The following is a 13,795-nucleotide window of genomic DNA, read 5'->3' as shown; positions in this document are numbered from 1 at the left end:
GCGTAGCAGCACTGAATTTCCCGAACCAAAATATTTCCAATATCAATTCGGAACCAACTTTTGGCGTTTTCTGTATTAGTGCCGGTTTTTACCTTCATGCACTGATACCGAACAGGACCGTACCGATATTTTCGATACCAGTACTGGTTCGATACCGGTTGACACCAAGCTTATCCCAACCCCTGATATTAAAAAAAGGATTAAAGTTAAAAATTAAAAAAAGTAACTATTATTATTCCATAATAAATAAGCAAACTTTTTGTGCATAACTACTTGTAATTTGTGCTTTGAGAGTTTTTCAAAAAAAAAATTTGATTTTTTAATTTTAACTCAAAGGTTTTTACCTTTTGCAATTTTAACCCTACATAATTTGTTTTTTTTAACCCAAACCTTTCATTACTTTTAACCCAAAGGTTTTTACCTTTTCCAATTTTAACCCTACATAATTTGTTTTTTTTTTTACTTTAACCCAAAACTTTTCATTATTTGCAATTTAACTTCACAACTTTTGTCACTTGTACTTTTCATCTTTGGCAAATTTTCGGTTTACGTATAGTTCTTAATTTTTCGAGTTAATACGACGCAACGTACAAGTGTGGTTCAACTTTTTTATGTTTTGTTTCAAATTTTGCAAGTTAATACGACGCAACGTACATGTGTGGTTCAACGTTTTTACCTCTATTTTTTCATGTTTGACAGGTTTGTTGCAACACGCAGATCCTAGGTCGAGTCAGTGTTGGTGGTCAATAACGGTTGTGTGGCATTAGTACTATTTGACACCGTTTTACGCCCCGCCGCAACGCGACGTGTGCTTTGGGGGTTTTTCAAAGAAAAAATAGTTATGCATATGGTTGTCGTAACCTTGGCTTTGGGGGTTTCCAAAAAAAAATTGAATTTTTTTTACTTTTCAGCCAAAAGTATATTTCATAAATTACTTTTAACCCAAAACTATTTGTTTTTTTTTACTTTTAACCCAAAACTTTTTATCTTTTGCAATCTATTATCACAATTTTTTACTTTCAACTTTGGTCCTTTATAGTTTTCATTTTCCGCAAATTTTTCGCTTTATGGTTGGTTCTAAATTTGTGACTTAACACATCGCAACGTGCGTCTTTGGTTTAACTTTTTTTATGTTTTGTTCTAAATTTTGCGAGTTAACATGACACAACGTGCGTGTGTGGGTCAATGTTTTTATATTCTCTATTTTTCCCCGTTTGACAGGTTTAACATAACGTACGGGTCCTAGATCGACTTAGTCATAACTAAAGAATCCCCGCCGCATAGCGGCGGGTCTCAATTCTAGTTTAATATTAAAATAATAAAAGTATTAAAAAAACTATATATTATTATAATATTGAAATCACTATTCATTTCAATTAGTTTATTAATACATAGTCATATATAGTAGTAATAATATAGTAATAATAATAATAATTTGTATGACTATGAAGAAATATAGTTTCTACAAATCAATAGAACTTAGGTAGTGTGTTTTAAGCTTTTACGTTATAAAGTAAGACCAATCCTTATTTAAACCATACCAAATTCATGTAAGAAAGAATCACAAAAAATGGAAATTCTTCATATCTACGTATCCCTCTTGTTACTTGTAGTTTCATATCTCTTCACAACCCACATTCATTGGAAAGTTTCCAATCTCCCGCCAACCATCTTCCCAACGCTACCCATAATCGGTCACCTCTACCTTCTAAAGGCCCCAATCTATCGAACCTTCGCCAGGATATCTGCTAAACATGGTCCGATCATCCTTCTTAGGTTCGGCTCACGCCGTGTACTCTTGGTCTCATCCCCTTCTATTGCTGAAGAATGTTTCACAAAGAATGACATAGTCTTTGCCAACCGGCCTAATTTAGTCTTTGGCAAGATCCTGGGTGACAACTTCACGAGCCTAGTTTGGGCTCCCTATGGAGATCATTGGCGCAACCTTCGTCGCATTGCATCAACTGAGATTCTATCTACTCAGCGTCTCAATGAGTTCCAAGACATTCGGGCTGATGAAGGCTTGCTACTGATTCGTAAGTTGTTGTCGAATTCTTCTCCGGTTAATATGAAGTCGGCTTTCTATGAGCTTACGCTTAATATCATGATGAGGATGATATCCGGGAAGCGGTACTTTGGTGGCGATATTGTTGAGGTGGAGGAGGAAGGGAGAAGATTTAGGAAGATACTAGACGAGGCGTTTTCGCTTGCGGGTGCTTCGAATTTGGGGGATTACTTGCCAATTTTGAGTTGGTTTGGAGTGAATGATTGGAGAAGAAATTACTTTTATTGAGGGAGAAGAAGGATGTGTTTTTCCAAGGGTTGATAGAGCAACTTAGAGAAAAGCAAGTGAATGAGGAGAAAAATAATAATAATAAAAAGAAGAAGACCATGATTGAAGTGTTGTTATCACTACAAGAATCAGATCCCGAGTACTACACTGATAAAATGATCCGAAGCTTTGTGTTGGTAAGATTCTCTTCTACTACTAAACAATTTTTTATCATTGACCGTGGTTAAAAATCTGTCAATAATTATCAAGGATTTTAAACAAAATCCTTTAAAAAAAATTAAAATAAGTTTATGCGTCGGAAATTTTTTTGCAAAGAAAACATTAAAAACTGTCGGTAACCCGTCGGAAAACAAAATCATCCACGGACATATTTTCCTCAGAGTATCATCAAAGATCCCCATCGTTAACCCATTTCAGCTACGGTTTCTGACGAAAAAGTCAGCAGACGATAGCCAATTCTCTATTATTGTTTGATGGCGATTAGTAATTGATTACTTAATAATGATTGAATGACTTTTAGGCCACAACAATTTATGCTAAATAGTTATATACTTCAATTAAGTGACAACATTAAAGACTTTGTAGAAAATGTAAAGTATACTGCACAAAGTTTCACTAGTAGACTAATGGTTAAACCGTGTTGTTAAATGCCAATGATCTCTAGATCAAGTGGTGGAGGGCTTGTATTTCTCTTGAGAGATGCAAGTTCGACTCTCACTTGGTGCAGAGTGAGGCATTGGTGGGCAATGATAGGAGACCCAGGGAAACCTGGGTTGGATCCTTGAGCCAAACGGGTTTTACCGGTAATTTCACTGTCGTGCCTACGGGCGGGTGGGTTACCGGGTTTTCCCCGGAATTGGTGGTGGACTCGGGTTACTCTCGGAGTACTCCGTTTGTCCAGTGGGTGCCCCAAGAGTACTCGGAATTAAGTTTGTTGGCCGTTCAAAAAAAAAAAAAACCGTGCTGTTAAATATTCTTAAATGCCTTTTAAGTATCTCTTACAACTCTCATTTTCATATCATGTGAACTTTTTCTTATATTCTTAACACTAGTATTAAGCCCCTGCGTTGCAGCGGTTGTCATAAAACTGTGTTAAGTAGTAGCAATCCTATACCATTGTCAGCGACCACCAACACCGGAAAAGCTCGTAAATACAAAATAAATAAAAACGGGAAAAAATAACGGCGAACGAAAAGAAGACGTAAAATCTTTGAATCACGCACACTCGTTGCTGAGAAATTAAACCGAAACGTAAAAACATAGAAAAATAACTAAGTCCATCCAGGACCCGCGTGTTGGACGAACTTGTCAAACGCAGAAAAATAGATGTGACGCGATGAGCCAGTCAAACGGGAAAAAGATATACGAAAAAATGTTGAACCCCACACGCACGTTGCGGTGCGTTAACTCACAAAATTTAGAACGAAACGAAAAACTTGGGAAAATGAAAAGCATGGTGGACCAAAATTGAAATTAAAAAAGAGTTGGGATTAAATTGCAAAAGATGAAAAACTTTGGGTTAAAAAGTAAAAAAAAAAAAACAAAGGGTATTAATTGCAAAATTGAAGTCATTTATTAGTTTTAGATAAAGATAAAAATGAGTGTTATCTATATATTGGTTATTGATTAATATTAATATTAAAATAAATTTATTAAACAAATATAAATAAAATTTATAAGATTGAAAAAGAGAATGACATGTGACATTATTTGGAGTCTTTTATTATAAGTTAGATATAAGATGAAATTACTTGTATCTTTCTTTATAATTACTAATAGTTTAGTTGGTTTCCTCTTTTTATATTAGTATGCTATTATTAAATTAGATTATAAACCCGTGTATTACACGGAGTTAAAGATAAAAATCATGTAACTTTACAATGTCTATATAAATTTACAAAAGTTAATTATTTTTATATATACAACAATTTACATAGCTTATGTATTCTTTTTTTTTTTTTTTTTGTCAGGAAGCAATGAAAGTAGGCCATCATTTACATTATGTGGCTCTGTTATTCAAATATTCAGATATTTTGAAATATTGAAGAATAATACCGGTAGCATAAATAATTTATATACTTTAATAATTAGATACCTATTAGATTTATTGTAGAACTAATTATTATATCAGTAATATTTAATGAATATTATTATTAAATTAAAGGAGAGAATGACATGTGTCGTTCTTTAAAATCATTTATTAGAATTAGATTTAGAGTGAAAAGTAAATCAACTAAAAAGTTTAGAGGGAAAGCAGAAAATGTAAAAAAAGTAGAAAATTAATAAAATTAAAAAATAAAATTATATAAATTTCATAAAATAAAGTTATATAATTTTGGAAAGATTTAAATATAATATGAAGATAATCATATTTTTAGGATTTTGCAGAATTCCAAGAAAAATTCTATAATCTTCCTATACTAATCAGGGGAAAGATCAAATAGTAAGTTTAGTTTTGGTAAGAAAGATAGGAAGCAATAAGAGGATTACATGTGACAAAGATGAAAAACATAAGAAGAGACATTTTAGTCAAAACTCACCATCTTCAAAAAAACCAAGCATATGCAATTCATTTCTCTTCCCCGTATACTCAAATCCATCATTATCAAAACCATAAACTACCACATCATAACCAACACCACCACCTCCACTACCACCTACGATCGCCACCATCTTGCAGGAAACTAGATCTGAAAGCACCACCACCACCTTCAACCACCTGTTGGGTTTTTTCAGATCTGAAACCACCATTCCACCGCCACCACTCCACCACCCACCGCCATCGTAACAAGTTTCCCTACGGTGTATCGGAGTTGTTTCTCCGTCCACTATTGTTAATCGGAGTTCTTTCTCCGTCCACTGTTGTTAATCAGAGTTCTTTTGTAAGTTGTGTTATTTTTTATTTTCATTGTGTTTTAGGTTATCAAACCTCAATTGCGTTTTTCACCTCATTATGTTTTCATTAGAGTTCTTTTCATTTTTGTTCTTTTGGATGATAAAGCAGAGGCATGACCATGCTAAAATAGAAGCATGATCATGTTGGGACAAATGCATAACAACATTAAAACCCATTACGTTTTAGAACCTGCAGTGCAAAGAACATGATCATGATTAAGACAGATGCATAATCATGTTGGAACTAAGGCATATCCATGATAAAACTACATTGCTTTTTAGAACTTATGTTAAAACTTCATTGCTTTTTAGAACCCGCGGTGCAAAATATTGATTTTAGGTTTCATTGCGTCTTACAACCTGGAGTGTAAAGAACATGATCATGCTAAAATTGAAGCATGGTCATGTTGGAACAACAACATGATCATGTTAAAACTCCATTGCTTTTTAAAACCTAGAACCTACAGTGCAAAATATTGATTTTTGATTTCATTGCGTTTTACAAGCAAAGAGCATGATCATGCTAACATAGAAGCATGGTCATATGGAACAAAAGCATGACCATGTTAAAACATAAACATGGCAATGTTAAAACTCTTTTTTTAAAACCTACAGTGAAAAATATTGATTTTGTGTTTCATTGTGTTTTACAACATGTAGTGCAAAGAACATGATCATGCTAAAACAGAAGCATGGTCATGTTGGAACAAAAGCATGAACATGTTAAAACATAAACATGGCTATGTTAAACTCCATTGCTTTTTAGAATCTGTAGTGTAATATCTTGATTTTGGGTTTCATTGCATTTTCAAACTAGAGTGTAAAAGAAAATTAAAGAACATGATCATGTTAAAAGGGAAGCATATCAAGTTGGAACAAAAACATGACCATGTTAAAACCCATTGCGTTTTAGAACCTGGATGTTGGAACAGAGACCATGTTAAAACAAAGGCATGGCCATGTCAAAAGAGAAACACGACCATGTTAAAACAAAGGCATGGCCATGTTAAAAAATAAACATCACCATGTGAAACCCATTACGTTTTAGAACCTGGATGTTGGAACAGAGGCATGACCATGTTAAAACAAAGGCATGGCCATGTTAAAACAGAAACATGACCATGTTAAAACAAAGGCATGGCCATGTTAAAAGAGAAATATCGCCATGTGAAACCCATTACGTTTTAGAACCTGAATGTTAGAACAGAGGAAAGAGTGTGTTAAAACAAAGATATGGCCATATTAAAACAGAAACATGACTATGTTAAAACAAAGGCATGACCATGTTAAAAAAGAAACATCACCAAGTGAAACCCATTGCGTTTTAGACTTAGAGTGTACGTTTTCAGAATTTGAGTGCAAAGAACATGATCATGCTAAAACATAAACATGATAATGTTAGAATAGAGGCATGACCAAATTAAAATATAAACACCACCATAGGAAACCCGATTGCGTTTTAGAACATGGGTTATAGTGTGTTGTTCTATCCATTGTGTTTTACGTATCTGGGTTTTTGAAAAAAAATCAAAAGTATAGCAATAATGTGCTCGTTTTAAAGATAAAAAATGCTCGTTTTTATGGTGCAATTTTTATGATAAATTATTGTCGTATGAAAAGAGTTATTAACATTTTAAAAAAGATGGGGAATTGAAGGAGAGAGAAACTATTGACTTGGATGGACTAGGATGCCCTCAAACTAATTCACACGCCTTTTTTGTTCAATTTCACCAATTTAATCGTAGTCATTGATTATTTAAATAAATGGTCAAGATTACTTCATAACCTTCATACCAAAATAAACTTCCTACTATATCCTGATCCATACTAACAAATGAAATTCTTTTTTGATACATATCACTTTCTGTTGCTTTCTCATCTTATTTTTCTATCTATCTCTTATATCAAATAATAATAATTTAAAAAAATTAGATAAGGATAAATATTTAGATAAGGGTAAACGTTTGTTTTTATCATGATCATATTAAATAATAATAATAAAAATAATAATAATAATAATAATAATAAAATTTTTAATTTTAAACAAATAATTAGATACTTGATAAAAATATAAACAATTATTTTTATTATGACATAATAAATAATAATAATTTTAAGCAAGAAAATAGATAAGAATAAATATTTGTTTTTTTAAATAATTTTAAACAAAAATATAGATAAACATAAACATTTGTTTTTATTATGAGTAGATACATATACTTTGAATTTAGGTGATTGAAATTATGGTAAATTAGGAATCAAAGTTTCCGTAAACTTTGTTGAATACAAATTTAAGACGAGTGTTTTACGAATGAAATAAATAAATAAGCATAAAGTTACATAAACTAACTAAAATATTATAATAAAAACGGGATTCAACCCCATGTAATACATGCGTTTTTAACATAATAATAAATAAAAAAACAAAGTAAAATGTTATAATAAGTAAATAGTACATCAAAGTTCATCTTTAAAAAGATATAAATATTGACGACTGTATGTGTTAACATATGACATTATATTTTATTCAACACGTGCAATATACAAGTTTTTTTAAAGATATATCTTTTTAATTGTTTATTATGTAAAATTACATTTATGCAAAATAAAAAAAACAAAGTTAAATGTTATAATACGTAAATAGTATATCAATGTTCGTTTTTAAAAGATAAATCTTGATGACTATTTGTGTTAACATATGACATAATATCTTATTCAACACATGCAATATACGAATTTTTTTTAAATATGTATATTTTTATTAGAGAAATTGGCATGTAATAATCCCTACTAGACGTCATTGGTCATTGGTAGTCCCACCTTTGAATATTTCCCCTGCCAGTCCAACCTTTCACTTATTTTTCCTCCAATGGTCCCCTGTTACAAAAATTAACTTGTCACACCCCCAAAATCCACATGCGGAACATCACCGCTTGGAGGCGTGACTGACCAGGATCCAGCCACTAATCATACTGAGCATTGATTTAATAGTAGAAATAATTACTATTCAAAGTAGTTAGCAACATTGCAGTTTAAGTTCGATAATTAGTTTAACAAAACAGCGGAAGCATAAACCAAATAGTTTTAAAGATAGTTCTTAGTTCAAGATAGTTAAACCCAACACACGGGTTTTGACGAACACTACACATCCCCAAGCAGCAGCTCCTGAGTCACGGGTTACCTGCAAAGCATGCAGTAAGGGGTCAACAATAATGCTGAGTGAGTTCACTAGTTGTCCAGTTTTAGTTTACCAAAAACTTAAGTTGTTTAGATAAAGCATTTATAATCACGTTGTGGGGAGCTACCCCATCTGTAAGCTCACTAAACTGTAGATACCGAAACTGTTGACGGAATGTTATCGTGCCCCGAGTCAATGTCTATCGTCATTGACCATGTAGCAAGGTCTACTAGTTCACGCCCGATCCCCCCGGTCACGGTGTGAGGTTGTCAAACCTAATAGCGCTATCAACTAATAACCCGTTCGCCCCCGGCGATTAATCGGTACTGTAAGCAGGTACTTAAAGTGATAGAGTTTCGTTTAGCATGGCTAGTTGTGATTTATAAATAATATCCAAACGTATCTCCCCCGGAGATAGTAATTACCCACTCTGTTTTCCCCCGGAGTAATGGGTCAAAAGTGTTTTCCCAAAGTTTGGTTGTTGGTCCGTGTCCCTCCGCGGGACGCATGCTTTTAGTGTGTGAACTCACCTTGGGTTGCTCGGCAGATTAGGTTACTTGTCAAACACGTTGGTCACCACGTCCTAACATGGTTACCGGTATAGGTCAGGTTTGGTATACAAGCATTCACGTAAAAACTTACACATAACTAACACGTATCACGCATGCAATCAGACAGTGGGTTATTGGGCCGGCCTTAACATTTACACACTCAAACAGTAACACGTAGATCAGTCAACAGGTAGCCCATATTAAACACATTATGGCCCAATAACCAAAGTGGACAGCCCAGTCGCAACCAGGTGGTCTCGAGTCGCAACCAGGAGGTCTCGGCTTGTCATGCTGTGGTTGCGAGTCACAACCGCGTGGTCTCGAGTTGTCACGCTATGGTTGCGAATCGCAACCGTCGTAGTCTCGAGTCGCAACCGTTGCAGTTTCGAGTTGTCACGCTATGGTTGCGAGTCGCAACCGTTGTGGTTTCGAGTTATCACGCTGTGGTTGCGAGTCGCAACTGTGTGGTTGCGAGTCGTAATGCTGTCCTTTTCATGTTCACGTGTAGATTCAGATACATCAGTCCAATTTGTACTATGTAATCAGGCCCAAATCAAGTAATAGCCAATAAGGTTTCACTAACATTTTTCCTAATCTGACCATTAGTAAAAAGTAGATCAAACATTGCTTTTTTTGAAATCTTCAAACCATATTCAACAAGTTCATCACAAGTTCATAGATTTCTAGGGTTTTCATCTTAACATAAAGTAATTATAAACATGCATTTTATGAGTCCCAACACATGTTTTAACAAGATCATTATGCAAGAAAACAAGAGAAACATACTTTTGTAACATCAAACATGAATTTGGTTGATTTATCATTCCTAAAATATCATTCTTTAGCCATTTTGAATCATGTTATCAAATGTTATCACATAATGATTTACACACATCATTAAACCCACAAATCAATTCAAAGATTATGCATAACATTTCTAACCCTCATCTTTCTAGCATTCAAAGTAGGCATCATAGTTCATATAACATTTAGTAAATCTTAAAACTAACCGGTATGTGAAAAAGGCACCGAATAGAAGGAAGAAACCGAGGAGATGAAGTGTCCGAGTGATGATGGTCTTGACCGAGTTTCTTGTCCGAGATCCTTGAGCTTGAACCGAAAGTTGGGAGAGAAAGTGGTGTTGTTGAGGGTTTCTAGTGGGAGAGAGAGGAGTGTATGTGTGGTAACTAAAGAATGAAGAATGAGGGGAGGTTGGGATTTATACAAGGGATCTCGAGTTGGGCTTGGGGGTTTCGGCCCAAACGGTTTCGGCTCAAGAGGCCCACTCGAGACCGAGTGGCCCACTCGCAACCGAGTGGTTGCGAGTCATGGTCTCGACTCACTAGTTTATACGCGTATACTTATATATATAATACATACACAACACATATCATGCACAAAGATCACGTTTTCATTTAATAACGTATATATACACAAAAATATTACAAGGTGATCGTTCGGAAAAACCTAGAGTGTCACATTATCCCCAAGTTTTAAGAACTTTCGTCCCGAAAGTTAAAGCAGCCACTGTCAAGCCACTGTCAAGCTAGAGTGTTTCAGCGGGGTATCACATCATCCCCCCGTTAGTTTGGAATTTCGTCCCGAAATTCGGTTGTAGCTTCAGTGCTGGGGTTTTCGTTTGGGAACAACTGGGGATACTTGGACTTCATCTGGTCTTCCCGCTCCCAGGTAAACTCTGGGCCACGTCGTGAGTTCCAACGAACTCGCACGAGAGGTATCTGGCTACGTTTGAGGGTTTTGATCTCTCGATCTGTGATCTCAATCGGTTCCTCAGTGAAGTGTAGCTGTTCATCAATAGTGAGTTCCTTGAAAGGAATTATGAGTGTTTCATCTGACAGACACTTCTTCAGATTAGACACGTGAAAGACATTGTGCACTGCACTCAGTTCTGCAGGCAAGTTCAATCTATAAGCAACCTTACCGATTTTCTCGGTAATTTCGAATGGCCCAACATATCGCGGATTCAGCTTGCCCCGTTTACCGAAACGAACCACACCCTTCCAGGGTGAAACTTTAAGTAGAACCCGGTCCCCGACCTGGAATTCTAGCAGTTTCCTACGCTTATCAGCGTAGCTTTTCTGACGGTCACGAGCTGCCGCCATGCGTTGCCTGATCTGGGCAATCTTTTCCGTTGTGTCTACCACCAGTTCTGGGCCTGTGAGTTGACTGTCACCGACTTCCGCCCAGCAAAGAGGTGATCGGCATTTACGACCGTATAATGCCTCAAAAGGTGCCGTCTGAATGCTAGTGTGGTAGCTGTTGTTGTAGGAGAATTCTACTAGCGGTAGATGCTTCTCCCAGTTCTTGCCAAAGTCGATCACACATGCCCTAAGCATGTCTTCCAGGGTTTGGATGGTGCGTTCAGACTGCCCATCCGTTTGTGGGTGGTAAGCGGTGCTCATGTCCAAACGTGAGCCAAAGGATTTGTGCATAGCTTGCCACAACTCGGAAGTAAAACGAGCGTCTCGGTCGGAAATAATGGAAGTTGGCACCCCGTGCCTCGAGACTACTTCCTTTAAATAGATTTCTGCCAAGGTAGAAAACTTGTCCGTTTCCTTAATGGCCAGAAAGTGTGCAGACTTAGTCAATCGATCTACTATCACCCAAATAGTATCATTCCCGCGTTGGGATCTAGGTAACCCCGTAACAAAATCCATGGAAATTTGCTCCCATTTCCACTTCGAGATTTCGGGTTGCTGGAGTAGGCCTGCTGGTTTCTGATACTCAGTCTTGACTCTTGCGCAGGTCAAACATTTGCTAACGTATGCTGCTATGTGGGCCTTCATGCCAGGCCACCAGTAAGTGATCCTTAAGTCGTAGTACATCTTATCGGAACCAGGATGTACTGAATAACGGGACTTATGGGCTTCGTCCATCACAAGCTCTCGTAGATCTCCGTAAAGTGGGACCCAAATGCGCCCTGCCACATAGTATGCGCCGTCTTCTTTTTGCTCTAGTCGTTGTCTCGATCCTCGCAGGGATTCAGCCCTGACGTTTTCCGGTTTCAGAGCTTCAATCTGAGCATTTCGAATCTGGGTAGGGAGATTAGACTGGATGGTAAGTTGTAATGCTCGCACGCGCTTGGGCGTAGTATCTTTTCGGCTGAGGGCGTCTGCCACGACATTGGCCTTGCCCGGATGGTACTTGATGGCGCATTCATAATCATTCAGGAGTTCGACCCATCGACGTTGTCGCATGTTTAATTCCTTTTGCTTGAAGATATGCTCGAGACTCCTGTGATCGGTGTAAATGGTGCACTTGGTACCGTACAGGTAATGTCTCCATATCTTAAGCGCAAAGATCACTGCTCCTAGTTCCAAGTCGTGCGTAGTGTAGTTCCTTTCGTGCGTCTTAAGTTGTCGAGAGGCGTAAGCAATAACTTTGTCGCGTTGCATTAACACACAACCGAGCCCATGGATGGATGCATCGCAGTAAACCACAAAGTCGTCAGTTCCTTCAGGCAGCGAGAGAATAGGAGCACTACAGAGGTTATCCTTTAGTTTCTGAAATGCGGTTTCCTGAGCTTCACCCCATTTATAAACCATACCCTTCTGAGTAAGAGCCGTGAGAGGCTGAGCGATCTTTGAAAATCCCATGATAAATCTTCGATAGTATCCCGCTAGTCCTAAGAATTGGCGGACTTCGGTCGGAGTCTTAGGGGTAGGCCAATTCTTTATAGAGTCGATCTTAGCCGGGTCGACGTGAATTCCATCCTTGTTAACCACGTGCCGAAGGAAATGGACTTCTCGAAGCCAGAAGTCGCATTTCGAGAACTTGGCATACAGTTGCTCTTTGCGAAGGAGTTCGAGGATAGGGCGTAGGTGCTGTTCGTGCTCTTCTTGACTTTTCGAGTAGATCAGGATGTCGTCGATAAACACGATCACGAATTTGTCGAGGTAAGGTTTGCACACTCGGTTCATGAGATCCATGAATACTGCGGGCGCGTTGGTCATTCCAAAGGGCATAACAAGGAATTCATAATGACCATAACGAGTTCTGAATGCAGTTTTGGAGATGTCTTCATTACGGACCCTTAGCTGATGATAGCCCGATCGCAGGTCAATCTTAGAATAGTATCTCGATCCTTGCAACTGATCGAATAGGTCGTCGATTCGCGGGAGAGGGTAACGATTCTTGATGGTAACCTTGTTCAGTTCACGATAGTCAATGCACATTCGGAACGTGCCATCCTTCTTCTTAACAAAGAGTACCGGTGCTCCCCAGGGTGATGAACTAGGGCGGATAAACCCTTTATCCAATAGTTCCTGTAGTTGAGTAGAGAGTTCCTTCAATTCTGCAGGGGCTAGTCGATAAGGCGCACGAGCTATGGGCGCTGCTCCGGGAGCTAGCTCGATTTGGAATTCAACCTGACGGTGGGGAGGGAGTCCAGGTAATTCTTCAGGAAATACCTCGGGGTAGTCACGCACTACTGGAAAGTCTTCAATCCTCTTTTCCTTTTCCTGTGTGTTGGTGACAAGTGCTAAGATAGCGGTGTGCCCTTTTCGTAAACACTTCTGGGCTTTCAAGAACGAGATAACGCCGGAGATTTCTCCGCCTTTGCCACCTTGTACAATAAGGGGTTTGCCAGAACGGCGGGGAATACGGACTGCTTTCTCTTGACAGAGGATCTCAGCGCGATGTTTGGATAACTAATCCATGCCGATAACGACGTCGAAGCTTCCAAGTGTAACAGGGAAAAGATCGATACTAAATGTCTGACCAGACAACTCCAGTTTGCAGCCTTTGATAACATGTGAGGCCTCGATATTTCTACCATTAGCTAACTCGACGATATGAGGAGAACTTAGTAACGAAAGCGGACGCTTAAGCTTCTTACTAATACGTAGGGACACATAA

At 37.5% G+C, this 13,795-nt stretch overlaps 1 pseudogene; it reads left to right on the top strand.

Annotated features, from left to right (window-relative positions):
• The first annotated feature begins 1,549 nt into the window (after positions 1-1,549).
• LOC110936024 overlaps positions 1,550-13,795 on the top strand; it is a 98,071-nt pseudogene continuing 85,825 nt past the window's right edge.

The sequence above is a fragment of the Helianthus annuus genome, chromosome 4 (genome assembly GCF_002127325.2).
Source record: "Helianthus annuus cultivar XRQ/B chromosome 4, HanXRQr2.0-SUNRISE, whole genome shotgun sequence".
NCBI lineage: Eukaryota > Viridiplantae > Streptophyta > Magnoliopsida > Asterales > Asteraceae > Helianthus > Helianthus annuus.
The sequence above is the reverse complement of the archived record's forward strand: the minus strand, read 5'-3'. Positions and strand labels throughout refer to the sequence as shown.